Genomic DNA, 26,319 nt, shown 5'->3' with positions numbered 1-26,319 from the left:
CCGCGGCGCGGGAGCGTTCCCCCCGTCTGCGCCTGACCAGGTACGGTGTCTGGAATCTTCGCTTGCACTCCTTGGCGGCCGTAAGGTGACCGCCTCCGCACAGCTTGCATTTGGGGTATCATCTGTGCTGAGCGTCGGGGTTTGCTTCTCCACATCCCCTGCAGACGGCATCGTTAGGCGAAGGGCAGACATCGGAGCGGTGCCCGAGGCGGCCGCAGCTGTAGCACACGTCCATTTGCTTGCGAAATAAAGTGCACCTGATCATTGTGCCGCCGTAGGAGACGAAATTAGGCACCCTGTACCCGTCGAACAGGACCACTACGGTGGTAGTTTTCTTGATTCGTTTGGCGCCGAGCGCCGCGGGGTTTCTTGAATTGACCAGCTTTTTTTCGATCTCCGCGGGTCCGTCGCTAAGAGGAACGCCTCGAATGACGCCCTTGCACGTGGAGTGGGGTGCTGCCTCGTAAGCGCTCACCTCGAAGCGTTGACCGGTGACGGTGATGCCCTCGATGCCGACGTAGCATGCAGCGTTGTCCCTGCTGGGTGTGCTTATCACCATGATATTTTGTTGAAAGTTGGGACACATCGTGTCGGTGTCCCGCGTCGCCAGACCGAGCCCGGCAGCTTGCCATATGGCGTCGGCGACGACAGTAGGTCCAACCTTGCTGATACACAGGCCTCCCCGGGGCCGCACGACGATCTTCGCTTCTTCTTTGGGCAGCGGAGGCATCCTGCCCCCTCGAATGATCTTGCTTTTAAGGTCGGCGCGGTCGGCGCGGCCCATAGCGTTCGAATCGGCGTTAAGCTTAAGCCCGCTCGCATTGCCGCCAATCGGGTTGATGGCCGAGTTTCGCACTGAAGAACGTCGGGAGACAACGTGCTGCCACCCGAAGTCTTTAGTAAAGTTCTCGGGGGCTAAGGGCTCCCCTTCCACCTCGCACTCCATCACAAAGTCCGTGAAAAAAGCTCCCGGCGAGAAAAGGCAGGCGAGCGATGCCTCGCCGCACGAGCGCGGTTAGCGTTTCCACAGTCACGGCGTGGTCGCTAGAAAAGCGGCCATAAAAGTCACAAACGTCCACCCACCCATAAAAGTCGGGTATCAGCGTGTTCCTCTTGACTTCACGAATCCAAAAATGCAGAAAGTTCAGGGGAACACTATCAAAAAATCTCCGGAAACTTTGCAAAAAAGCAGGAGCCGAACGAGCCACGTCCGAACCCGTCACGTCCGAGCACGTGCCCCCCACGTGATCGACATGGGATTCAAACGGTCCAGCCGGTAGGGGCGCGTGCTAGAGGACCACGCGAAGGAGCTGGCATTGCCGCCGAGGAAACCGCACGTTCGAACGAGAGCCAAAACCTCGCCATGGACTTTGGCATGGCACTGCTTACGATGACACCACCTCCGCTCTGCGCACCCAAAGACTGCGTTTACCTTCAAGGGCTCCCCCGCGACGCTGACGTCGGAACCATCGCCAAGATCCTGGGCAGATACGCGTTCGCCGTCCGCTACCACGGCCTCCATGTGATCTACGACGTCTATGGGAAACCAACCGGTGAGGCGTTCATCCAGATGGACTCCGAGCCTTCAGCCTTGTGGGCTTCCCTTCACTGCCACGGCCGCTACATGGCAGAAAAGAAGCCGCACTACATCGAGGCGTTCCAGTGTTCCTTGGACGAGGTGCTCGCCATTGCCGCGCTGTCTCCATTTCATAATGTCGTCTGCCACCCCGATCTGTCCGCCGTCCCGCTACTGTTGCCGGTCGACCTGGCTGCCCCGCCGAGCTGCACTTTTCCGGGCTGCTCCCTGCCGGGCTACGAGACGGTGCACATCATCGCAGAGTTCCCACCGGGCTCCCTGGCGCTCGTCACCTACCAGCGTTTCCCCGAGCTGCGTTTTGCCGATGGCGGAACCGGCTACGGTGCCTTCGATGGCTTCCCGAGTTATGGTGTGTTCAAACTGCACCGCAACGCGCCTAAAGGCTCTTTTATCGAATGCAACGGCTATAAAAAAACGTTACTGCAGTTAAATTTGAATGACACCACCACCAGAACAGCGACAACTGCAAAATCATCGAGATCTTCACAAGGCCTAAAGCATCGCTGACGTCTATCGGGAGTTATCAACACACCGAAGAGCTCGCGTGAATAGCGAGCAGGTTGCCAGCCCAACCTCTACAGATTGTATGGTTTTGAACGTATAAATACTTTTGGCAGCACTGGCTTTTCGCGATTCTAGCGACTGCGGGGCTTGAGGTATGCACTTAACTTTTAGCGCTACCGTTGGTGGGTCGTACGTAAGCGCTGGCAATAATGTGAAGGTGCGAAAAAGGCGCAGCTGAAGTATAAAAACCAGCCTTACGGGAGTAACTTGAATTGCGCCCGCACGTCCCATTATTGAGGCCCTTGATTACAAGTCCATCATCATCTTGCAAAAATACCATACAGTCGAGCCTACTATAACGACGGCAGTTATGACGAACGCTGGCTGGGTTACAACGAACGAAAGCGGCATGACCGTCACAGCATGCGTTGAGGCAATGGCATTTTGTTTCAGTTATAACGAACTGGTGCGAAGGTACAACTTGGGTACAGCGAACAATTGACCATCTCCAGACAGGGCTTGGCGTTCGCGGTAACCACTTCGATCGGCTTTCCGCGAACGCGGAGCGTCAAATGAACCCTTCTTTCAACAGAATTTATTGCGGCCACCGCAAAAAAAAAACCCGCCCGCATCTTCCCACGGGGGGAACTCGAGTAAATGCGTCGCAGAGTGGTGGGGGTATCGCATGAATGTTGCGTAATTGGGTATGGTTTGGGAATGCTTAATTGTTATTTCGTCTTTATTATTCTTGTTTATTGAATGAAGGAGAAGCGAAGGCAAGGAGTGTAAAGTTAAAGTCTGTCTTTATCGCTTGGTGCCGTCAAGCAAAGCGTCAAGTCAAGCGAAAGCCAAGCAAAGACGCCCTTGACTGAATTCCGAACGCGCGCTCCGCCGCTTATATACACACCGCCCGCGTTAGAGGAAGAGGAGTACGGGGGAGAGACGCGCATGCGCACACTTCTGTACACAAGCGCGCGAACTTTCCACGCACCCACCACGCCGTTATCACGTGTACACGCCCTGCCGCCGTTACTGTTGAGCGCGACGCAGCGCACGGGTAGCTACGACGCATGCGCGCACAGACCTCCCCCCGCACCAGCGCAGCTGTTGTTGAGAGCGACGGAGCGCACGGGGTACACGCGCTCCTCCCGCACCGCCGCACCTGTTGTTGAGAGCGAGGAGGGTACGGGGGAGAGACGCGCACCTGCGCCTCGACGCGACGCGCATGTGCAGTGAGCGTGTGGACGGCGCCGACAACATCGACGAGTGACATCGCGAGCCTAAGAAATGCTCCGCATTTAAAAAACAGAAGGAAGGGAAATGTAACCACAAAATTTCGTCGTCGTGGGTTCCACGTGGGTTTCCCCCACCCCCCTAAGCCTCGTCTGCAGGCGGACGGAGGAAGCACACGACGGGAGCTAGATAGGTGGGAAAATACGGGAGACGAGGGCGAAGTTGAATAAAGTTGGCGTTGGCAGTCCCAACACCTGTGAGGCACATACCTCGCTCCCGGCAATTGTCTGCGGGCCGACAAATCGGCGGAACGGATTTTATGGGGCCACAAACATAGCTATTGCATGAATTTCGACAGTCCCCGTTCATGCTCGATTGCGCTTTCCTCTCCCGTTCGGCCTAAAGAAAACTGGAAGAAAAATTCCCGCGCCTTCCCGCGAGGGGAACACGAGTAAATGCAGAGCATTGGGGCCTCAGTACTGATTGAAGGCAGTGTTGCTTCCATCGCTTCTTCCGTGATGCTGGAGTAGCAGACACGAGTAAACGTGGGCACGAGCGTCAACCAAGGAAGGAAGGAGCAACGCAGTGACTGAAACACGAGCGACCGCTAGCCGCTATATTTGCAATTTTGCAGCGCGCGCAGTAGAGGGAGAGCGGTACGGGGGGGAGAGCGCGCATGCGCAAGCAGCGCGCGCCCTTCCACGACCCACCGCGCTGCTATCACGCACCTGTTAGGCCGAGACCGCGACGGAGCGAACGGGCTGACTACGACGCACGCGCGCGCCAGCTGCTGTTGAGAGAGAGGAGGGAAGGAGAGGCGCACCTGCTGCGGACGCGAAACTGTTGACACCGTCCGACGCAGGAACAGGCGAGGCTAAGAAATGCTCTGCATTTAAAAAAAAGAAGCAGCCCGAAACGCGCGCCATGAAGCCAAAACACGTCGAGTGCCACTGACGTATCAACGGTTGTCCTCTTCGCACATCACTGCGCCATGTCAAGCTGCACACGACGCATAAGCGTAGCGAACGCCGCACCGATCAGGGGTGTCGCATAAGTGGCGGCTATGGTGGTTCAAATGTCCCGAATAAAGCGGGGGACACATGAGCGAAGAGGGACGCGCGCGTATCCGCACGCGTCATCGCACTCTGGAAGCTGGTACGGCGGTGGCCAGGAACACGCATGAAGGCTACAGGACCGGTTTGGGAGAGGAGAAAAACGCGCGCGGAAACGCGTCGCTCTCCGCACATGTGTCCCCCGCTGAAAGTTTACAGGACCGGTTTGGGAGAGGAGAAAAACGCGTCGCTCTCGGCACATGTGTCCTCCGCGCGACGCGTTCCCGCGCGCGTTTTTCTCTCGCAAACCGGTCCTGTAGCCTTCATGCGTGCTCCTGGCCGCCCGTACCGGCTTTCAGAGTGCGAAGACGCATCCGTCGCTCTCCGCTCACGCGTCCACCCCACCCCCCGTCGCGTATTCCGGTTTCGGCGATGCATCACCCACGAAAGGGAGAAAAGGAGGAGTGCGAGAGGGAAAGGCGAAGGGTTGCGGGGCTGTTCTGCCGGCGCACACACTCCCCGCTCTTGGCCCGGCGGCCGGCCGGCAGTGAATACCTTTTTCTTTCCTCCATGTGAAGCGGCAAGTGTTTCATTCGCGCGTTGGATTTCGCCTTCTGGGATGGCTGCGCTGTTATTCAACCACACTCCTAGATCTGTATATTTTAACGAAGTTAAAAGTGCTTCAACTGTGTCTGTGTTGGATTTCGCGTCCGCTTGTGATACCCACCGCTGTGCATTTCGAAGTGCTTCACCCGGGTCGTTTGATTGAGTTTTACGCTGCAGCAGTGTTCTAGGTAATATTACCTAAATACTTTGTCATCCGTGCTGTTTTGCAATCGCAGTGTAGCGTTCGAAAATTGTCGCGTGAACGGTTGCTACGCAAGCGTGCATCCACAGTTCACCCTGTGATCGGCCGCCGCTGTGAAAGTCAACCTTTATTATGAATGAATTCCTGGAGTGTGACAAATAGAAATTTAGCCTAATGCCCCATAAAGTTGGGCCTACGCCTACGAATACGCGATAAGTATAATCACTTGTAGCCCACCTTGAACATGTTGGTACTCAGATTTTCTGACGATTGCTTTCAACCTTGTCACGATGGTTGCACTTTGTGCCTTGCTGCTTTTTATGCGATCGCACAAACAATCGGGTTGCTTGTTTTGTTTTTTTCTTCGTCGTATCTAGCACTCCGCCCATACGAAACGGCAATTGGCACTAAAGTTTTGCCCAGACAGAATTAAAACTGTAAAATACTCCTGCTCTTATCTTCGCCTCTTAGATTTAGACACGCGGGACTACCTTTGCACCGCCTCCTCTTCGCGATCGTGTGTTCACGGGTCTTTTTCTTTTTTGCTTGCAAGCCCCAATGGTGCTAGCACCGACATTTATTTGCGAGTTGGACTATGAAGCCTCCACTGATGACTTACGTTTGTCCACACACACTGACCAAAACAAGCTACAAGGGGCTTCCAGTATTACGCTGGAGCATGCTTCAAGGCATGTGATCACAAAAGCACTTAAGTTTACAGCAAATACAGGTTCTCAAATTGACTGAAAAACTGAAACATAACATTAGGCCTTATAAATATTTACCTAGTATGTGTGCTAGTTCTGCATCAATTGCTAAAAAAACCCGCAACGCATGCTAATGAACTGATCATGAAAAAGTGACGTAGTGAATAGTAAATCTGTCTGCTGAAAGCAATTTTTTAATAAAACTACAGATTTGAATATTAGATTACATTGCAATGTATGGGCATATGAAACAGCAGAAACCAAGTCCCAAAGCTCGAAAATTCTTTATTAAATGCTTTATAACCTCAAATATACATACAACATTTTACGTGCCCATCACGGTTTAGGCCAGGAACATCTTGGCTCAAAACTTTCCACAATTTCTCAGTCAGCACCTGCAACACCAAAAGAAACAAATTAACGCTTCCTTTTACAACCACACCGCAAACGTCAAGTGAATCTACATTCACAATTGATGGTGTATTTTGTCCCCTATATGGCTACATTAATGTGTACACAAAAGTTAGTTTAGCCTGCTTTTGAACTATTCTAACTGCTTATTCTGAATTTTTTTTCTACGTGGCACCAGAGATCCTTTGCTGATGCAGTCTTGTGTCTAAAACCTGCTTTGGTCCCTTCACACCAAACGGTATTTTTGACTTTTTTGAGAATTTGTACAAGGCCAAATAATGGCTTACACTAGCAGGATTAAAGTTCTGAGCTAGACTGCTTTTATCTCTGATCTCGTTAACAAACTGCACTGCCTTTCCCAATAGCTAAGCAGGTGCTTACAGTGTATCTGACAGAACAGCTGTCACGCAATGGCCGTACCAGACAACTGGGTCGGTTTATCAGTCAGGAATTATATGAGGGGGCACTAGGCTGAGCCCAACTCATCGCACCACTGCTGCAAAAACAAAGTGGAAAAAGATTCTATTTCCGGGGTTGCAGTTGCCGAGGCCACTCTTGGGCTATGAAGCGTGACACAGTGCTAGGTTCGATTCACGTTAATCCTGACATTTGGGTATCTTAACTCGCACTGAAATCTCCACACACGGGCGTTTTTGATTTTTTTTTCTTTTTGCCTTCACTAAAAAAAAGGAAAAGAAAAAAGTCCTTGGGCTCAGCTGCACAATGCTTTAGGAACTGCGGCTGCTGCTGAGGCACAAGTTAGAGCCATTACTTGACTAGGCACAAATCCTCAAGAGTTGAAAACTGATTTCAGCGCAAAGCGGCAAAACAGCACTTTATTAAAAACAAGAGAAGTGGGAAAGACCTTATAACAACACGCGCTAAAGAACGACCTCTTTGAATAAACACAGTGTCAATTTGTAAATCGTCAATGCCTGGACAGCATATCCTTCATGCACAAGTATACTTAGTTGCTCCTTTAGACCGACAACAATGGCCAAAAGAAGTCAGGCTGCTGCCTTGCACGCCTTGTACTTGCTGCTTCGCCTTAATATTACCATAAGTTAGGAGCCAAGTATCTGAAATACCCATCTGTTTGATGCTTCGAACGTGCCGTGTAGGTGTTGTCGTGCAGTAATCCCCATTGGACGACGAGAACAAATTCAAATTAAATGACTCGCGAGCGAAAAATGACGTTACCAAAGTTGATCAGTTCACGACTCTTGCACCGCTTTACCATTGAGCCAATGCTGTGGACTTGTTTGTAAACAACCTGTAATTTCTCCGCGCCACGTAACATCATTGATAGTGGTTGCGGACTGAAGTAGTGTAGAAAACCGGGCTAGTTGGTGCAGATTCATCTTCGCAGCGCACAAATAACGGGACAAAAAAGGAGGATAACACTGGACAACCACTGAACCAAAACTGAATTTTTATTGAAGAGACAAATATAAAGCAATCGACGGTATAAAAAAAAGATAAAAACATGACACATGAACCCACTATAAGCAACTGTACAGACAAACGCTCTCAAGTACTGCTCTCTTCAAAATACGCCAATTCTGCATCTAAAAGTGCTAAAGACGAGCACTAACACACGAGTCAGACATTTTTCGAATTTTAAGTGCTTCCACTATACTTCCCTCACCTTTTGTTCATCGTGCGAGAACAGTACCGTTGTATCATGAAGGAAAAGCGTACAACCACAATCTTTGCAATGGGTGGGAAGAGGGCCAGAAGGCACTCAGTGAACTGGCCAACATCAAAGCGACCACAATGGAAAGGAATGCAATAAACCACATTTAATCTACAAGGAACAAACTGTTTCTCATGTTTCACACCACAGCTGTTTGCTCGGCCCTTATTACTAATATTCTTTTCGATGGCGGGACAGATGCACTTTAACTTAATTTTGGCTGAAAACACCACATTGATGTTATATCTGCTCCCCACTTCTTTCAAGTGGTGAGATACATCGTGCAGGTACGAGATTACAACTATCTTTTCCTTCACAACATCACAAGCAGGAGACAAGTTTTCTTCACCAAATCCAACAACTGAAGACAGGCTGACCCAATGACTCCGTCACCGTAGACAGCATTTTTGGGTCCAACTAACTGTTCACTAAAGCTAGACTCAATTAGGTGAAAACAAGACTGAAAAGAAAACAAGATGGCTGACCTGAGGCAGTTGACAACAATCCCATATTTTGCAATCCTAGAACGTGCTGATGAAGAGTTCAGTAAAGGCTTCTTCGATCGCGGGCTATAGAGCCAACATACATGATTCTGCTCGAATTTTAACAGGTCCAAAAACTGGATTGTTCTTTCGTTCAGCGCCTTGGACATAAAGGTCAGCCTAAATGCGTGACGTTTGAATGCTTTTAAAATGTCCACCATTTTTCTTGTAGGGTCATAGTTTCCACAAAGTACTAGGTAATCGTCAACAAACATGAAAATTTTAATTGCCGAACCCTCCAAGTCACGTTCCAATACATGGTCAACATGAGCCAAGAAAATATCACTAACAAGGTGAGGAACTTTAGAACGTCTACAGATTCCAGATCTCTGCACAAAGACACTGTCACACCATCCTACAATAGTTGATGCTAAGTAGAAACGCAGAAGCTCCAAAAAGGATTCCACGGAAATCCTGCTACTTTGCATAAACTTAACCTCGCCGTTTTAGACGGTGATACATTCTTTCACACAGACCAAAACTTGTTCATGCGGAAGGGAGTAGAAAAGGTTTCCAGCGTCAATGCTGAAAGCAGAGCACCAGCCTGGATTACTGCACGCACAGTAACCTCATTTGTGTGCTGTGAAGATGAAGAGGCTAGCGCAGCGTGCCCTATCCTGGTCCTCTTGCATTGCAACATCTGCTACCTCAAACACGGAGCTGCGCAGTGGACGCCAGGTCGGCACAGAAATTTTGGCACTCGATGGAGCCCTCTGGCCGACCATGCCACTTATGGTCGTCTCCCATCCCTGCGACCGCAGCACCTTCTGCGGCACTGACGTTGATGACTGGATAAGCACCTACGAGAGTGTGAGCGCTCATAACGGATGGGATGCAACCTTGGGGCTGGCCAACGTAATATTTTACCTCAAGGGCCCAGCCAGACTATTGTTGGTTTGAGACATACGAAGCAGACCTGACAAGCTGGGAAACCTGCAAATTGACATTACGTGAGCTGTTTGGAAAGCTTGTTGGCCACCAACTAGCCGCGAAGGAACTTTCTTCCCATGCCAAAACCTCGATGGAGTCATCCGTCGCCTATATTCAGGATGGTGCTGCTCTGTGTCACAAGATAGATGCCGACACGTCAGAAACTGGCAAAGTAGGCCATGTGCAGAAAGGAATTGCTGATGGCGCTTTCAACCTGCTTGTTTATAAGGACTGCACCAGCACAGACGGCATCATTACAGAGTGCAGACTGTTTAAACATCTTGAAAAGGGCCTCGCAGCCTCTGGAAAATGTTTCTTTTGTTATCAACGTAACTAGTTGATGCATTTCTTTTTGTTATTCCCCCCACTGTAATGCCAACAGGCGCTGTGGGTACCAAACAAAGTTAGAAAGAAACAAGCGAAAGCTCACTGTATTGCCCACAGTTCACTCGACTGCCTAACACGGGTCCCACATCCTATTACGAGTATACCACTCCACTGGAATATGCCCTTCTTTGTTCGACGACTTAATGAAAATAGTACGCCGTGAGGTAGGGGCTACGGCTACGGCTGCCCTACTAGCCCCGACCCGTGAATGAACGTCACCTTCCATCTCCCCAATCCATGCGATATACAGCAAGAGCTCGCAAGCCACACCATTCCACGCATTTGCTCTGTAGCTCACCCGAAAAACGCTTTCACTGTTATTCGTGTCTTAACTGGTCCCCACCAATATGCCCCACGCCATTTTCAGACACAAAATTCCGAAGAGTGGAGTACTCCTGAAAACAAGCCAATATGCTTTCACTGCTGTCACGGTGGGCATGTGGCCCGCTACAGCTTTCGACATTGCCACGCTAAGCCTTCGCCTCACCACAAGACTAATCAATACAGCTCAAGGAGGTAATACTGCATCTGTGACCTCGACGACAGATCTTCTATTAACCAAGGAGTCTAGCCCAATTTACTAGACGTTACTGTTGATGGTGTTGCAGCCCAGGCTATCACTGACACAAATGCTCACATCTCTGTAATCAGCTTAACCCTCCGCTGGCATCTCCGCAAAGTTCTGACGCCGCCCATGCAAACATTTGTTCGAGTTGCCAATGAGAGCACACCTTCAATTGCCGGAATGCGTACTGCCTGAATATGGATTGCCGACCACGATAGTGTTGGTCTCTTCACCGTCCTTGAAAAATGCCCCCATGACATTATTCTCGGCGTCGATTTTTTCTCGAACTGCTCTCATTAACTGTTCTGCGGGACTTCTCTCTTTTGAATTTCCTTCTGCCAAAAATGCTCAAAAGCAGCGTTCTCGTTCCACAGATTATGTCCATTTGCTGTCAAATGCTGTAACATACATGCCCCTGTGATCAAGCCCACCCGTTTCTCAAAGTTATTTCTCACCAGACTGTTCGACAAGCCGAGCGGAAGCTACTACAAGCACGTATCCTTGCATGCCGCCAGAAGCTACGAGCTTTGGAGAAGCAAACCTTCTTTGCACGCCGGCAACTTGAGTATCTTATTCCTGAGGACTTCCCAGATGTGCAGCTGCACGCAAACTTCACCGCTAGCATGGGAGAAGGCCGTCGTAGAATGTCGGAAGAGAGGAAACTGCAAGCACTCCGGCCGGACGTGCCACAACGCACCCAAGAGGTCATCAACCTATCTCCGTACACACCGGACGAAGAGGAGGCTAAGGTTTTGTCCTGTAGTGTGAATTTTACCACGGAAGCACCCCCGGAGTCAGGAAAGGTGATTTGTGCGGTTGAACGTGCGGTCGGCCAGCTTTCCTCTGAAGTACGGCAAGAAGCGCGCACCCGTGCTATTGGTGTGCTTTCTGGTTTGCGAAGACATTGTGCAAGACTGCATTTATCGGTAGCGGAGAGGCAAGCCATCGGGAGCCTGCGGAATAACAGCAGTATCGCAATCCTTCCTGCTGACAAAGGCAATGCCAAGGTCTTGCTAGATAGCAGTGACTACCACACAAAGATGTTGGCCCTTCTCGAAGACCAGCAGACATACGCTCCTCTAGCCAGTGACCCAACTAGCAGGTTACAGTTGAAGCTTCAAGAACTGCTAACCAGGCTTTTCAAGCTAGTCCCTCCGCACCACAAGCGCCTCTACTACAGGTTACTGTGCCCGAACGGTTCAGCCCCGGCAATCTACGGTCTGCCTAAAATCCACAAGCCTGGCGTTCCTCTTCGGCCTATCGTCGACTTCTCGAGGGCACCGCTCTACAAACTATCAGGCTACCTTCACCAAGTGTTGAGCCCTCTAGCCGGTAAGACGCCCACGCACGTCGGAAACTCTTCCTCTTTTGCTTCCAAGCTGAAGGACGTAACTCTAACTGAAGATGACGTCATGGTTTCGTTCGACGTCAAGTCTCTTTTCACTAGTGTCCCAGTGGATCTGGCAGTAGCCATGTGCGAAGAAGCACTAAACGCAGACATTAGTCTTCCCGATCGCACTCCCTTTGACGTCCCCGAGCTCTGTGAGTTGCTTATGTTTTGTATGAGCAACACCTATTTTTCTTACGGGGGAAGCCCCTATCAGCAGACCCATGGCACGGCGATGGGTGCGTCCATATCAGTTACTACGGCCAATCTAGTTATGGAGGCTTTAGAGGGGAAGGTATTGACAACCTTCACACCGGCACCGAAGTTTTTCTGCCGCTATGTCGACGACTGTTTTTGTATTTTAAAAAAGCAAGATGTCCCATGTCTTCTGGACAGCCTCAACGCCCAGAATGCGCATATACAGTTCACCGTGGAGTTCGAGCAAGACAACATGCTTCCCTTTTTTGGATGTTCTTGTTCGCCGCGATGCGGGCGCTCTCTCCTTCTCAGTATACAGGAAGCCCACACACACGGGTCGTTACCCCAGTTTTGAATCTTGCCACCCTCTCGGCCACAAGACATCCGTTGTGTCGTCCTTGATAAAGCGCGCCGTACGCATCTGCTCAGATGGCAGTGCACTGAAACGTGAATTAGGAACGATTTGCCACGAACTAATCGCCAATGGCTATCTTAAGCGACTTATTTGCCAAACCAATAATAAGGTACTACAGCCAAGAATGGCCAACAACAGGAAATTACGAGCACGCGCAGCCATCCCCTACGTCCCAGGAATAAGCGAAGCATTGTCGCACGTCTTTTCAAAATACGACATGCGCATTGCCCATGTACCGACCAGCGACCTCCGCGACGACTGAAAGAGCACCAACGTGATGTAAGAAATCATAACCACATGACGAATGCCATTGCCATTGCGGAGCATGCGCACAAACATTCCCACAAGATTGACTGGGAGAACACGGCAATTTTAGCTAAGGAAAAGAACACATCATCTTGGCGTCTGCTAGAGTCACTTTTTATCCAATCAACGCCAGCCACAATGAACCGGACGGATGGGACTTTGCCTCCCGTCTACGCATGCTCTCTACGTCATGTGCTGCCTATATAATTGACGACGACGGCTTGTCTTACGTAGTGAACAAGGGACCCGTATGTGGTTCCGAAACGTCAATATATTTTTATTCTTGGTCAGTGTTCGCTTTTCTTTTGCAAGTTATTATATGGTCTTCCTTATTACAGACGCGCTGCTTCTGTGAAACGTCACTCTGCCACACATCATCATTACTGTGGTAGAGAACCAAACCTGCCTTCCCCTTCAGTTTTTTAACTTCAGTTTCACACCTCAAGTCCTTCCCAAGGGGATTTCGGTTGCAATGCTGTGCCCTTTCCGCCATGAATGCTAGCACCCCTGCAGATTTACCTCCTGCAGTGCAGGCGTCCCATCAAGCACCATCAATCAAGGAAGTGGCTGCTTCAGACCTCCCACCGGATCATACCACCGATCTCCCTCGTCTTCTGGATACCTGCAAGGACATGTTCGACTTAGACAACCATTCACCAACGCAAACTTCTGCAGTCACTCATCATATCAACACCAATGATGCTTCACTAGTGTACAGGTGGCCCTATTGCGTATCACTTGCTGAACGACTCGGCATCCAAAAGGTAAAAACAAAAATGCTCAGTAAGGATACAGTCGAACCATCTTCCAGTCGTGTTGGTCAGAGAAAAAGATGGGACGTAGCGCTTCTAGATGGATTATGCAAACTTAACTATTATGAAGGAAGGCCTTATACAGTGGGATCTCATTGATACAATTCTGCATAATACGTTTTTCTTTTCATTCCAAGCCAAAATCCCTTAGAAATAATGCATTTTCGAGCATTTGATACGATCACATTTTTGCTAAAAATTGGATGGCACGACCACGAAAGTGAACCTTGACCACTTTTAGAAACCTTACATTTATTCTTCGGTATACTAGCTCAAACCCCATGTCAACAACCCATGACCTGCATGGCAGCGCCGGTTCTGCGACAAAAACACTGCTGCCGGGCCTGGGCGCTCTGTTCAATGAGGATGATATGTGAGGCGAGGCACTGTGCTATCTAGTGAAACATATCATAATCACAGAGTTTCTCAGGTTGATCATAATCGAGGAAGAAGGTTCCAATGCTTTTGGCAGGCGACGACTTCCCTTCCCAACTTCTCGCCATGCTCTGTGCTTCCCGCTCCGTTCTTTGTTCTCTTTCTGCGCTGTTCCTGTGTTCAGTGGTGTTGCTTATGAGGCTATTTTTGTTCTTGTTCTATTTGACTAGTCTTGTTCTCCTTAGGCTGCCTTGTTGCTGTGCGGGGTGTGCCGCCAGCCTTGTGGCAATGTCGAGGAAACGGAAGGCACTCAGTATAAAAAGAAAAAGCGGAAATTGTACAGAAATTGGAAGAAAAACCGAAGAGGAAATGCATGCATTTGGCAAACAAGCTCGGTTTGCCAGTGTCAACGCTCAACACTATTGCCGGTCAGCAAGAGGAACTTCAAAAGAATCTGCAAGTTTCCGGCCCAGACACGAAACAAGCACAAGGTGCGAAGCATGACCAAATGGAAGATATCCTGCTCACATGGTGGGAGGAAGTTAGAACGGCAGGATGAACGCCGATAGGTCAGTACTACGCTAAAAAGTAGACAACACTGCGCTCTCCTTGGGCATTGAGGACTCCAAAGCGTCTGGTGGCTGGCTTCACCAATTCAAGGCACAACGTGAAGTGTCATACAGAACAGCATCTGCCCAAGTGAAAAATACCAGCAGCTTTTTTTTTATTTTTACATTTCCGGAGAATTTTCTCCCAGACTTCGAAAAGAAAGTGCAGCACAAATTTACCAGCTACTCCACTGTTGCTCAATAAAATTGAGTTGCTGACGGAGAATGCAGATTTTTCTCCTTTTTTTAACAAACTCTTTGGATAATACGAGTTTCACATAATGCTTTTTATTTCCCGGTTCCCCTGAAAAACGTATCAACGAGATTTCACTGTACATGATACACAGACAAGATGTGGCTGGCAACTTGTGAAGGGAGGTAACTTCGTGCAACCAAAGCCTGATTAGTCATGCTAATTCCTCCTATATTTCAATATGGTCTAACACCAGCTACCCCACTTCGGCAGAGCCAGTGGGGAACACTTCAACATTACTGTCACTGTGTACTGCAGAACGAACATCCATCCCGCATTTAAAAACCCTGCATACGAAGCTGCATCGCGCAAAGTTGTTTCATGGCCACTGAATGTCCTCGCTGAATGTCAAGGAAGCGTCCTCACCGACGCGCTTTGGCGTCGTCTATCAGCGGATTCGTATGTATACAAGCGTTTACAGCAAGAACGGTAAATATATTACTACGCCCTTCAAGCACATATCGGCAAAATGCGATTACTTCGCCGCGTTCGCAGGATTGAGCCGCACAGTAGAGAACACAGTCGTAGCATACTAGCAGGAATGAACGCATCGTACGGCTTCTTCCACGTTTCGTCACCCCGTGACTACAGTTTACCTCAACACCAATTTATAATGCACGCCCTTAAAGAGCTTACACTCTAAAAAGCGCTACAACCTTTCTGGTAAACTTGAGTGAATGTAAAAGCGTAGCCACCGCGCACATCACGTGGTAGCTAGCGCCAACTTCAATACGAACGCGGTCGTCGACGCGGCTACGTGAACGTACCGTTGACAGCCTCAAGGAAAGTGTATTTGGGGGCTCTAGAACAACGTATTTAAATTTAGACCATGTTTGCGAATAACAAATGATTCCTTGAGTGCTTTAGTTACATTGTCATTCAGAATGTGCCTAGCCAGTTATGTCCAACATACGGAGAGCGCACGGCGTTTGCAGTACACGGACAGGTATATAATTACCCGCCCCTCTTGGTACCAGGCCTTAGAAAATATCTTACCTTACGTTTATGACGCAAAAAGATGCCGAGGAGAAAGCAGCAGGTTTCGTTATCTACAAGAAATCGATGCTGGCTTGCGCTTTGAAACATCTTTGAAACTCGTACACACAGGCAAATGGCTTCGGCTTGACGTGGCTTGACCAGTGTTGCTTTTGCCTTGTGCAAACTTAATTCAACTAAAAAGCTCTGTCACACTCTGCTGTCACACGACCGGCCAAATACAGCCGCTCGTGATCTGTTATTTGCGGAGGTAATAGAGTATAAAAGTTGTGTAACAGAGGATTTTAGTTGATTTATTTTGCGCAAGGCAAAAGCAACACTGGTCAAGCCACGTCAAGCCGAAGCCACTTGCCTGCTGTGTACGAGTTTCAAAGCGCAAGCCAGCATCGATTTCTTGTAGATAACGAAACCTGCTGCTTTCTCCTCGGCATCTTTTTGCGTCATAAACGTAAGGTAAGATATTTTCTAAGGCCTGGTACCAAGAGGGGCGGGTAATTATATACCTGTCCGTGTACTGCAAACGCCGTGCGCTCTCCGTATGTTGGACATAACTGGCTAGGCACATTCTGAATGACAATGTAACTAAAGCACTCAAGGAATCATTTGTTATTCGCAAACATGGGCTAAATTTAAATACGTTGTTCTAGAGCCCCCAAATACACTTTCCTTGAGGCTGTCAGCGGTACGTTCACGTAGCCGCGTCGACGACCGCGTTCGCATTGAAGTCGGCGCTAGCTACGACGTGATGTGCGTGGTGGCTACGCTTTTACATTCACTCAAGGTTACCAGAAAGGTTGTAGCGCTTTTTAGAGTGTAAGCTCTTTAAGGGCGTGCGTTATAAATTGGTGTTGAGGTAAACTGTAGTTACGGGGTGACGAAACGTGGAAGAAGCCGTACGATGCGTTCATTCCTGCTAGTATGCTACGACTGTGTTCTCTACTGTGCGGCTCAATCCTGCGAACGCGGCGAAGTAATCGCATTTTGCCGACATGTGCTTGAAGGGCGTAGTAATATATTTACCGTTCTTGCTGTAAACGCTTGTATACATATGAATCCGCTGATAGACGACGCCAAAGCGCGTCGGTGAGGACGCTTCCTTGACATTCAGCGAGGACATTCAGTGGCCATAGAACAACTTTGCGCGATGCAGCTTCGTATGCAGGGTTTTTAAATGCGGGATGGATGTTCGTTCTGCAGTACACAGTGACAGTAATGTTGAAATGTTCCCCACTGGCTCTGCCGAAGTGGGGTAGCTGGTGTTAGACCATATTGAAATATAGGAGGAATTAGCATGACTAATCAGGCTTTGGTTGCACGAAGTTACCTCCCTTCACAAGTTGCCAGCCACATCTTGTCTATGTATCATGTACAGTGAAATCTCGTTGATACGTTTTTCAGGGGAACCGGGAAATAAAAAGCATTATGTGAAACTCGTATTATCCAAAGAGTTTGTTAAAAAAAGGAGAAAAATCTGCATTCTCCGTCAGCAACTCAATTTTATTGAGCAACAGTGGAGTAGCTGGTAAATTTGTGCTGCACTTTCTTTTCGAAGTCTGGGAGAAAATTCTCCGGAAATGTAAAAATAAAAAAAAAAGCTGCTGGTATTTTTCACTTGGGCAGATGCTGTTCTGTATGACACTTCACGTTGTGCCTTGAATTGGTGAAGCCAGCCACCAGACGCTTTGGAGTCCTCAATGCCCAAGGAGAGCGCAGTGTGGTCAACTTTTTCGCGTAGTACTGACCTATCGGCGTTCATCCTGCCGCTCTACTTCCTCCCACCATGTGAGCAGGATGTCTTCCATTTGGTCATGCTTCGCACCTTGTGCTTGTTTCGCATCAGGGCCGAAAACTTGCAGATTCTTTTCAAGTTCCCCTTGCTGACCGGCAATAGTGTTGAGCGTTGACACTGGCAAACCGAGCTTGTGTGCCAAATCCACGCATTTCCTCTTCGGGTTTTCTTCCAATTCGCCATTGCCACAAGCCTGGCAGCACACCCCGCACAGCAACAAGGCAGCCTAAGGAGAACAAGACTAGTCAAATAGAACAAGAACAAAAATAGCCTCATAAGCAACATCACCGAACACAGGAACAGCGCAGAAAGAGAACAAAGAACGGAGCGGGAAGCACAGAGCATGGCGAGAAGTTGGGGAGGGAAGTCGCCGCCTGCCAAGAGCATTGGAACCTTCTTCCTCGATTATGATCAAACTGAGAAACTCTGTGATTATGATATGTTTCACTAGATGGCACAGTGCCTCGCCTCACATATCATCCTCATTGAACAGCACGCCCACACCCGGCAGTAGTGTTGTTGTCACAGAACCGGCGCTGCCATGCAGGTCATGGGTTGTTGACCTGGGGTTTGAGCTAGTATACCGAAGAATAAATGTAAGGTTTCTAAAAATGGCCAAGGTTCACTTTCGTGGTCGTGCCATCCAATTTTTACCAAAAATGTGATCGTATCAAATGCACGAAAGTGCATTATTTCTAAGGGATTTTGGCTTGGAATGAAAAGAAAAACGTATTATGCAGAATTGTATCAATGAGATCCCACTGTATAAGGCCTTCCTTCATAATAGTTAAGTTTGCATAATCCATCTAAGAAGCACTACGTCCCATCTTTTTCTCTGACCAACACGACTGGAGACACCCACAGAATGGAAGATGGTTCGACTGTATCCTTACTGAGCATTTTTGTTTTTACCTTTTGGATGCCGCGTCGTTCAGCAAGTGATACGCAATAGGTCCACCTGTACACTAGTGAAGCATCGTTGGTGTTGATATGATGGGTGACTGCAGAAGTTTGGGTTGGTGGATGGTTGTCTAAGTCCAAGATGTCCTTGCAGGTATCCAGAAGACGAGGGAGATCGGTGGTATGATCCGGTGGGAGGTCTGAAGCAGCCACTGCCTTGATTGATCGTGCTTGATGGGACGCCTGCACTGCAGGAGGTAAATCTGCAGGGGTGCTAGCATTCATGCCAGAAAGGGCACAGCATTGCAAGTGAAATCCCCTTGGGAAGGACTTGAGGTGTGAAACTGAAGTTGAAAAACTGAAAGGGAAGGCAGGTTTGGTTCTCTACCACAGTAATGATGATGTGTGGCAGTGACGTTTCACAGACGCAGCGCGTCTGTAATAGGGAAGACCATATAATAACTTGCAAAAGAAAAGCGAACACTGACGAAGAATAAAAATATATTGACGTTTCGGAACCACATACGGGTTCCTTGTTCACTACGTAAGACAAGCCGTCGTCGTCAATTATATAGGCAGCACATGACGTAGAGAGCATGCGTAGACGGGAGGCAAAGTCCCATCCGTCCGGTTCATTGCGGCTGGCGTTGATTGGATAAAAAGTGACTCTAGCAGACGCCGAGATGATGTGTTGTTTTCCTTAGCTAAAATTGCGGTGTTCTCCCAGTCAATCTTGTGGGAATATTTGTGCGCGTGCTCCGCAATGGCATTCGTCATGTGATTATGATTTCTTACATCACGTTGGTGCTCTTTCAGTCGTGGCGGAGCTTGCTAGTCGGTACATGGGCAATGCGCATGTCGCATTTTGAAAAGACGCGCGACAATGCTTTGCTTATTCCTGGGACGTAGGGGATGGCTGCGTGTGCTCGTAATGTCCTGTTGTTGACCATTCTTGGCTGTAGTATCTTATTCTTGGTTTGGCAAATAAGTCGCTTAGGGTAGCCATTGGCGATTAGTTCGCGGCGGATCGTTCCTAATTCACGTTTCAGTGCACTGTCATCTGAGCAGATGCATACGGTGCGCTTTATCAAGGACGACACAACGGATGTCTTGTGGCCGAGAGGGTGGCAAGATTCAAAACTGGGGTAACGACCCATGTGTGTGGGCTTCCTGTACACTGAGAAGGAGAGAGCGCCCGCATCGCGGCGAACAAAACAAAAACATCCAAAAAAGGGAAGCATGTTGCCTTGCTCAAACTCCACAGTGAACTGTATATGCACATTCTGGGCGTTGAGGCTGTCCAGAAGACATGGGACATCTTGCTTTTTTTAAAATACAAAAACAGTCGTCGACATAGCGGCAGAAAAACCTCGGTGCCGGTGTGAAGGTTGCCAATACCTTCCCCTCTAAAGCCTCCATAACTAGATTGGCCGTAGTAACTGATATGGACGCACCCATCGCCGTGCCATGGGTCTGCTGATAGGAGCTTCCCCCGTAAGAAAAATAGGTGTTGCTCAGACAAAACATAAGCAACTCACAGAGCTCGGGGACGTCAAAGGGAGTGCGGTCGGGAAGACTAATGTCCGCGTTTAGTGCTTCTTCGCACATGGCTACTGCCAGATCCACTGGGACACTAGTGAAAAGAGACTTGACGTCGAACGAAACCATGACGTCGTCTTCAGTTAGAGTTACGTCCTTCAGCTTCGAAACAAAAGAGGACGAGTTTCCGACGTGCGTGGGCGTCTTACCGGCTGGAGGGCTCAACACTTGGTGAAGGTAGCCTGATAGTCGGTAGAGCGGTGACCTCGAGAAGTCGACGATAGGCCGAAGAGGAACGCCAGGCTTGTGGATTTTAGGCAGACCGTAGATTGCCGGGGCTGAACCGTTCATGCACAGTAACCTGTAGTAGAGGCCCTTGTGGTGCGGAGGGACTAGCTTGAAAAGCCTGGTTAGCAGTTCTTGAAGCTTGGACTGTAACCTGCTAGTTGGGTCACTGGCTAGAGGAGCGTATGTCTGCTGGTCTTCGAGAAGGGCCAACATCTTCTTGCGGTAGTCACTGCTATCTAACGAGACCGTGGCATTGCCTTTGTCAGCAGGAAGGATTGCGATACTGCTGTTATTCCACAGGCTCCTGATGGCTTGCCTCTCCGCTACCGATAAATGCAGTCTTGCACAATGTCTTCGCAAACCAGAAAGCACCCCAATAGCACGGGTGCGCGCTTCTTGCGGTACTTCAGAGGGAAGCTGGCCGACCGCGCGTTCAACCGCACAAATCACCTTTCCTGGCTCCGGGGGTGCTTCCGTGTTAAAATTCAAACCAAGGGACAAAACCTTAGCCTCCTCTTCGTTTGGTGTGTACGGAGATAGGTTGATGACCTCTTGGGTGCATTGTGGCACGTCCGGCTGGAGTGCTTGCAGTTTTCTCTCTTGCGACGTTCTATGACGGCCTTCTCCCATGCTAGCGGTGAAGTTTGCGTGCAGCTGCACATCTGGGAAGTCCTCAGGAATAAGATACTCAAGTTGCCGGCGTGCAAAGAAGGTTTGCTTCTCCAAAGCTCGTAGCTTCTGGCGGCACTCAAGGATACGTGCTTGTAGTAGCTTCCGCTCGGCTTGTCGAACAATCTGGTGAGAAATAACTGTGAGAAACAGGTGGGCTTGATCACAGGGGCATGTATGTTACAGCATTTGACAGCAAATGGACATAATCTGTGGAACGAGAACGGTGCTTTTGAGCATTTTTGGCAGAAGGAAATTCAAAAGAGAGAAGTCCCGCAGAACAGTCAATGAGAGCGGTTGGAGAAAAAATCGATGCCGAGGATAATGTCATGGGGGCATTTTTCAAGGACGGTGAAGAGACCAACACTATCGTGGTCGGCAATCCATATTCAGGCGGTACGCATTCCGGCAATTGAAGGTGTGCTCTCATTGGCAACTCGAACAAATGTTTGCATGGGTGGCGTCAGAACTTTGCGGAGATGCCAGCGGAGGGTTAAGCTCATTACAGAGATGTGAGCATTTGTGTTAGTGAGAGCCTGGGCTGCAACACCATCAACAGTAACGTCTAGTAAATTGGGCTTAGACTCATTGGTTAATAGAGGATCTGTCGTCCAGGTCACAGGTACAATATTACCTCCTTGAGCTGCATTGATTAGTCTTGTGGTGAGGCGAAGGCTTAGCCTGGCAATGTCGAAAGCTGTAGCGGGCCACATGCCCACCGTGACAGCAGTGGAAGCATATTGCCTTGTTTTCAGGAGTACTCCACTCTTCGGAATTTTGTGTCTGAAAATGGCGTGGGGCATATTGGTGGGGACCAGTTAAGACACGAGGAACAGTGAAAGCGTTTTTCGAGTGAGCTACAGAGCAAATGCGTGGAATGGTGTGGCTTGCGAGCTCTTGTGTATATCGCATGGATTAGGGAGATAGAACGTGACGTTCATTCACGGGTCGGGGCTAGTAGGGCAGCCGTAGCCGTAGCCTCCAGCTCACGGCGTACTATTTTAATTAAGTCGTCGAACAAAGAAGGGCACATTCCAGTGGAGTGGTATACTCGTAATAGGATGTGGGAGCCGTGTTAGGCAGTCGAGTGAACTGTGGGGCAATACAGTGAGCTTTCGCTTGTTTCTTTCTTTCTTTATTTGGTACCCGCAGCGCCTTTTGGCATTACAGTGGGGGGGGGGAATGACAAAAAGAAATGCTTCAACTAGTTACGTTGATAACCAAAGAAACATTTTCCAGAGGCTGCGGGGCCCTTTTCAAGATGTTTAAACGGTCTGCACTCTGTAATGATGCCGTCTGTGGTGGTGCAGTCCTTATAAACAAGCAGGTTGAAAGCGCCATCAGCAATTCCTTTCTGCACATGGCCTACTTTGCCAGTTTCTGATGTGTCGCATCTATCTTGTGACACAGAGCAACACCATCCTGAATATAGGCGACGGATGACTCCATCGAGGTTTTGGCACGGGAAGAAAGTTCCTTCGCGGCTAGTTGGTGGCCAACAAGCTTTCGGAACAGCTCACGTAATGTCAATTTGCAGGTTTCCCAGCTTGTCAGGTCTGCTTCGTATGTCTCAAACCAACAATAGTCTGGCTGGGCCCTTGAGGTAAAATATTACGTTGGCCAGCCCCAAGGTTGCATCCCATCCGTTATGAGCGCTCACACTCTCGTAGGTGCTTATCCAGTCATCAACGTCAGTGCCGCAGAAGGTGCTGCGGTCGCAGGGATGGGAGACGACCATAAGTGGCATGGTCGGCCAGAGGGCTCCATCGAGTGCCAAAATTTCTGTGCCGACCTGGCGTCCACTGCGCATCTCCATGTTTGAGGTAGCAGATGTTGCAATGCAAGAGGACCAGGATAGGGCACGCTGCGCTAGCCTCTTCATCTTCACAGCACACAAATGAGGTTACTGTGCGTGCAGTAATCCAGGCTGGTGCTCTGCTTTCAGCATTGACGCTGGAAACCTTTTCTACTCCCTTCCGCATGAACAAGTTTTGGTCTGTGTGAAAGAATGTATCACCGTCTAAAACGGCGAGGTTAAGTTTATGCAAAGTAGCAGGATTTCCGTGGAATCCTTTTTGGAGCTTCTGCGTTTCTACTTAGCATCAACTATTGTAGGATGGTGTGACAGTGTCTTTGTGCAGAGATCTGGAATCTGTAGACGTTCTAAAGTTCCTCACCTTGTTAGTGACATTTCTTGGCTCATGTTGACCGTGTATTGGAACGTGACTTGGAGGGTTTGGCAATTAAAATTTTCATGTATGTTGACGATTACCTAGTACTTTGTGGAAACTATGACCCTACAAGAAAAATGGTGGACATTTTAAAAGCATTCAAACGTCACGCATTTAGGCTGACCTTTATGTCCAAGGCGCTAAACCAAAGAACAATCCAGTTTTTGGACCTGTTGTTAAAATTCGAGCAGAATCATGTATGTTGGCTCTATAGCCCACGATCGAAGAAGCCTTTACTGAACTCTTCATCAGCACGTTCTAGCATTGTAAAATATGGGATTGTTGTCAACTGCCTCAGGTCAGCCATCTTGTTTTGTTTTCAGTCTTGTTTTCACCTAATTGAGTCTAGCTTTGGTGAACAGTTAGTTGGACCCAAAAATGCTGGCTACGGTGACGAAGTCATTGGGTCGGCCCATCTTCAGTTGTTGGATTTGGTGAAGAAAACTTGTCTCCTGCTTGTGATGTTGTGAAGGAAAAGATAGTTGTAATCTCGTACCTGCACGAGGTATCTCACCGCTTGAAAGAATTGGGGAGCAGATATAACATCAATGTGGTGTTTTCAGCCAAAATTAAGTTAAAGTGCATCTGTCCCGCCATCGAAAAGAATATTAGTAATAAGGTCCGAGCAAACAGCTGTGGTGTGAAACATGAGAAACAGTTTGTTCCTTGTAGATTAAATGTGGTTTATTGCATTCCTTTCCATTGTGGTCGCTTTGATGTTGGCCAGTTCACTGAGTGCCTTCTGGCCCTCTTCCCACCCATTGCAAAGATTGTGGTTGTACGCTTTTCCTTCATGATACAACGGTACTGTTCTCGCACGATGAACAAAAGGTGAGGGAAATATAGTGGAAGCACATAAAATTCGAAAAATGTCTGACTCGTGTGTTAGCGCTCGTCTTTAGCACTTTTAGATGCAGAATTGGCGTATCTTGAAGAGAGCAGTACTTGAGAGCGTTTGTCTGTACAGTTGTTTATAGTGGGTTCATGTGTCATGTTGGTTCATACCTTCATACCTTACAAAGGTTCATACCTTTGATGGCTTTATATTTGTCTCTTCAATAAAAATTCAGTTTTGGTTCAGTGGTTGTCCAGTGTTATCCTCCTTTTTGTCCTGTTATTTGTGCGCTGCGAAGATGAATTTGCACCAACTAGCCCGGTTTTCTACGCTACTTCAGTCCGCAACCACTATCAGTGATGTTACATGGCGCAGAGAAATTACAGGTTGTTTACAAACAAGTCCACAGCATTGGCTCAATGGTAAAGCGGTGCCAGAGTAGCGAACTGATCAACTTTGGTAACGTCATTTTTCGCTCGTGAGTCATTTAATTTGCATTCGTTCTCTCGTCCAATGAGGATTACTGCACGGCAACACCTACATGGCACGTTCAAAGCATCAAACAGATGGGTATTTCAGATACATGGCTAACTTATGATAATATTAAGACGAAGCAGCAAGTGCAAGGCAGCAGCCTGACTTCTTCTGGCCATTGTTGTTGGTCTAAAGGAGCAACTAAGTATACTTGTGCATGAAGGATATGCTATCCAGGCATTGACGATTTACAAAGTGACACTGTGTTTATTCAAAGAGGTCGTTCTTTAGTGAGTGTTGTTATAAGGTCTTTCCCACTTCTCTTGTTTTTAATAAAGTGCTGTTTTGCCGCTTTGCGCTGAAATCAGTTTTCAACGCTTGAGGATTTGTGCCTAGTCAAGTAATGGCTCGAACTTGTGCCTGAGCAGCAGCCGCAGTCCCTAAAGCATTGTGCAGCTGAGCCCAAGGACTTTTTTCTTTTTTTTAGTGAAGGCAAAAAAAAAAAATCAAGCGCCCGTGTGTGGAGATTTCAGTGCAAGTTAAGATAGCCAAATGTTAGGATTAACGTGAATCGAACCTAGCACTGTGTCACGCTTCATAGCCCAAGAGTGGCCTCGGCACCTACAACCCCCAAAATAGAATCTTTTTCAACTTTGTTTTTGCAGCAGTGGTGCGATGAGCGGGGCTCAGCCTAGTGCCCCCTCATATAATTCCTGACTAATAAACCGACCCAGTTGTCCTGTATGGCCATTGCGTGACAGCTGTTCTGTCAGATACACTGTAAGCACCTGCTTAGCTATTGGGAAAGGCAGTGCAGTTTGTTAACGAGATCAAAGCAGTCTAGCTCAGAACTTTAATCCTACTAGTGTAAGCCATTATTTGGCCTTGTACAAATTCTTAAAAAAGTCAAAAATACCGTTTGGTGTGAAGGGACTAAAGCAGGTTTTAGACACAAGACTGCATCAGCAAAGGATCTCTGGTGTCACATAGAAGAAAAATTCAGAATAAGCAGTTAGAATAGTTCAAAAGCAGGCTAAACTAACTTTTGTGTACATATTAATGTAGCCATATATGGGACAAAATACACCATCAATTGTGAATTTAGATTCACTTGACATTTGCGGTGTGGTTGTAAAAGGAAGCGTTTATTTGTTTCTTTTGGTGTTGCAGGTGCTGACTGAGAAATTGTGGAAAGTTTTGAGCCAAGATGTTCCTGGCCTAAACCGTGATGGGCACGTAAAATGTTGTATGTATATTTGAGGTTATAAAGCATTTAATAAAGAATTCTCGAGTTTTGGGACTTGGTTTCTGCTGTTTCATATGCCCATACATTGCAACATGTAATCTATATTCAAATCTGTAGTTTTATTGAAAATTGTTTTCAGCAGACAGATTTACTATTCACTACGTCACTTTTTCATGATCAGTTCATTAGCATGTGTTGCGAGTTTTTTTTTTTTTTTAGCAATTGATGCAGAACTAGCACACATACTAGGTAAATATTTATAAGGCTTAATGTTATGTTTCAGTTTTTCAGTCAATTTGAGAACCTGTATTTGCTGTAAACTTATGCTCCAGCGTAAGAATACTGGATACCAAAGCCCCTTGTAGCTTCTTTTGGTCAGTGTGTGTGTGCAAACGTAAGTCATCAGTGGAGGCTTCATAATCCAACTCGCAAATAAATGTGGGTGCTAGCACCACTGGGGCTTGCAAGCAAAAAAGAAAAAGACCCGTGAACACACGTTAGCGAAGAGGAGGCGGTGCAAAGGTAGTCCTGCGTGTCTAAATCTAAGAGGCGAAGATCAGAGCAGG

At 48.2% G+C, this 26,319-nt stretch overlaps 1 long non-coding RNA gene across 1 annotated transcript; it reads left to right on the top strand.

Moving 5' to 3' along the window:
- Positions 1-16,129: 16,129 nt before the first annotated feature.
- Positions 16,130-25,811, top strand: LOC144173433 (uncharacterized). Its single transcript, XR_013323270.1, has 3 exons — positions 16,130-16,235; positions 18,626-18,728; positions 25,678-25,811. It is a non-coding gene; the product is annotated as an uncharacterized LOC144173433 (long non-coding RNA).
- Positions 25,812-26,319: the final 508 nt, after the last annotated feature.

Source organism: Haemaphysalis longicornis, unplaced genomic scaffold, assembly GCF_048455015.1.
Source record: "Haemaphysalis longicornis isolate Haplotype H1 unplaced genomic scaffold, Haemaphysalis longicornis Haplotype H1 scaffold_3, whole genome shotgun sequence".
Lineage (NCBI taxonomy): Eukaryota > Metazoa > Arthropoda > Arachnida > Ixodida > Ixodidae > Haemaphysalis > Haemaphysalis longicornis.
The sequence above is the reverse complement of the archived record's forward strand: the minus strand, read 5'-3'. Positions and strand labels throughout refer to the sequence as shown.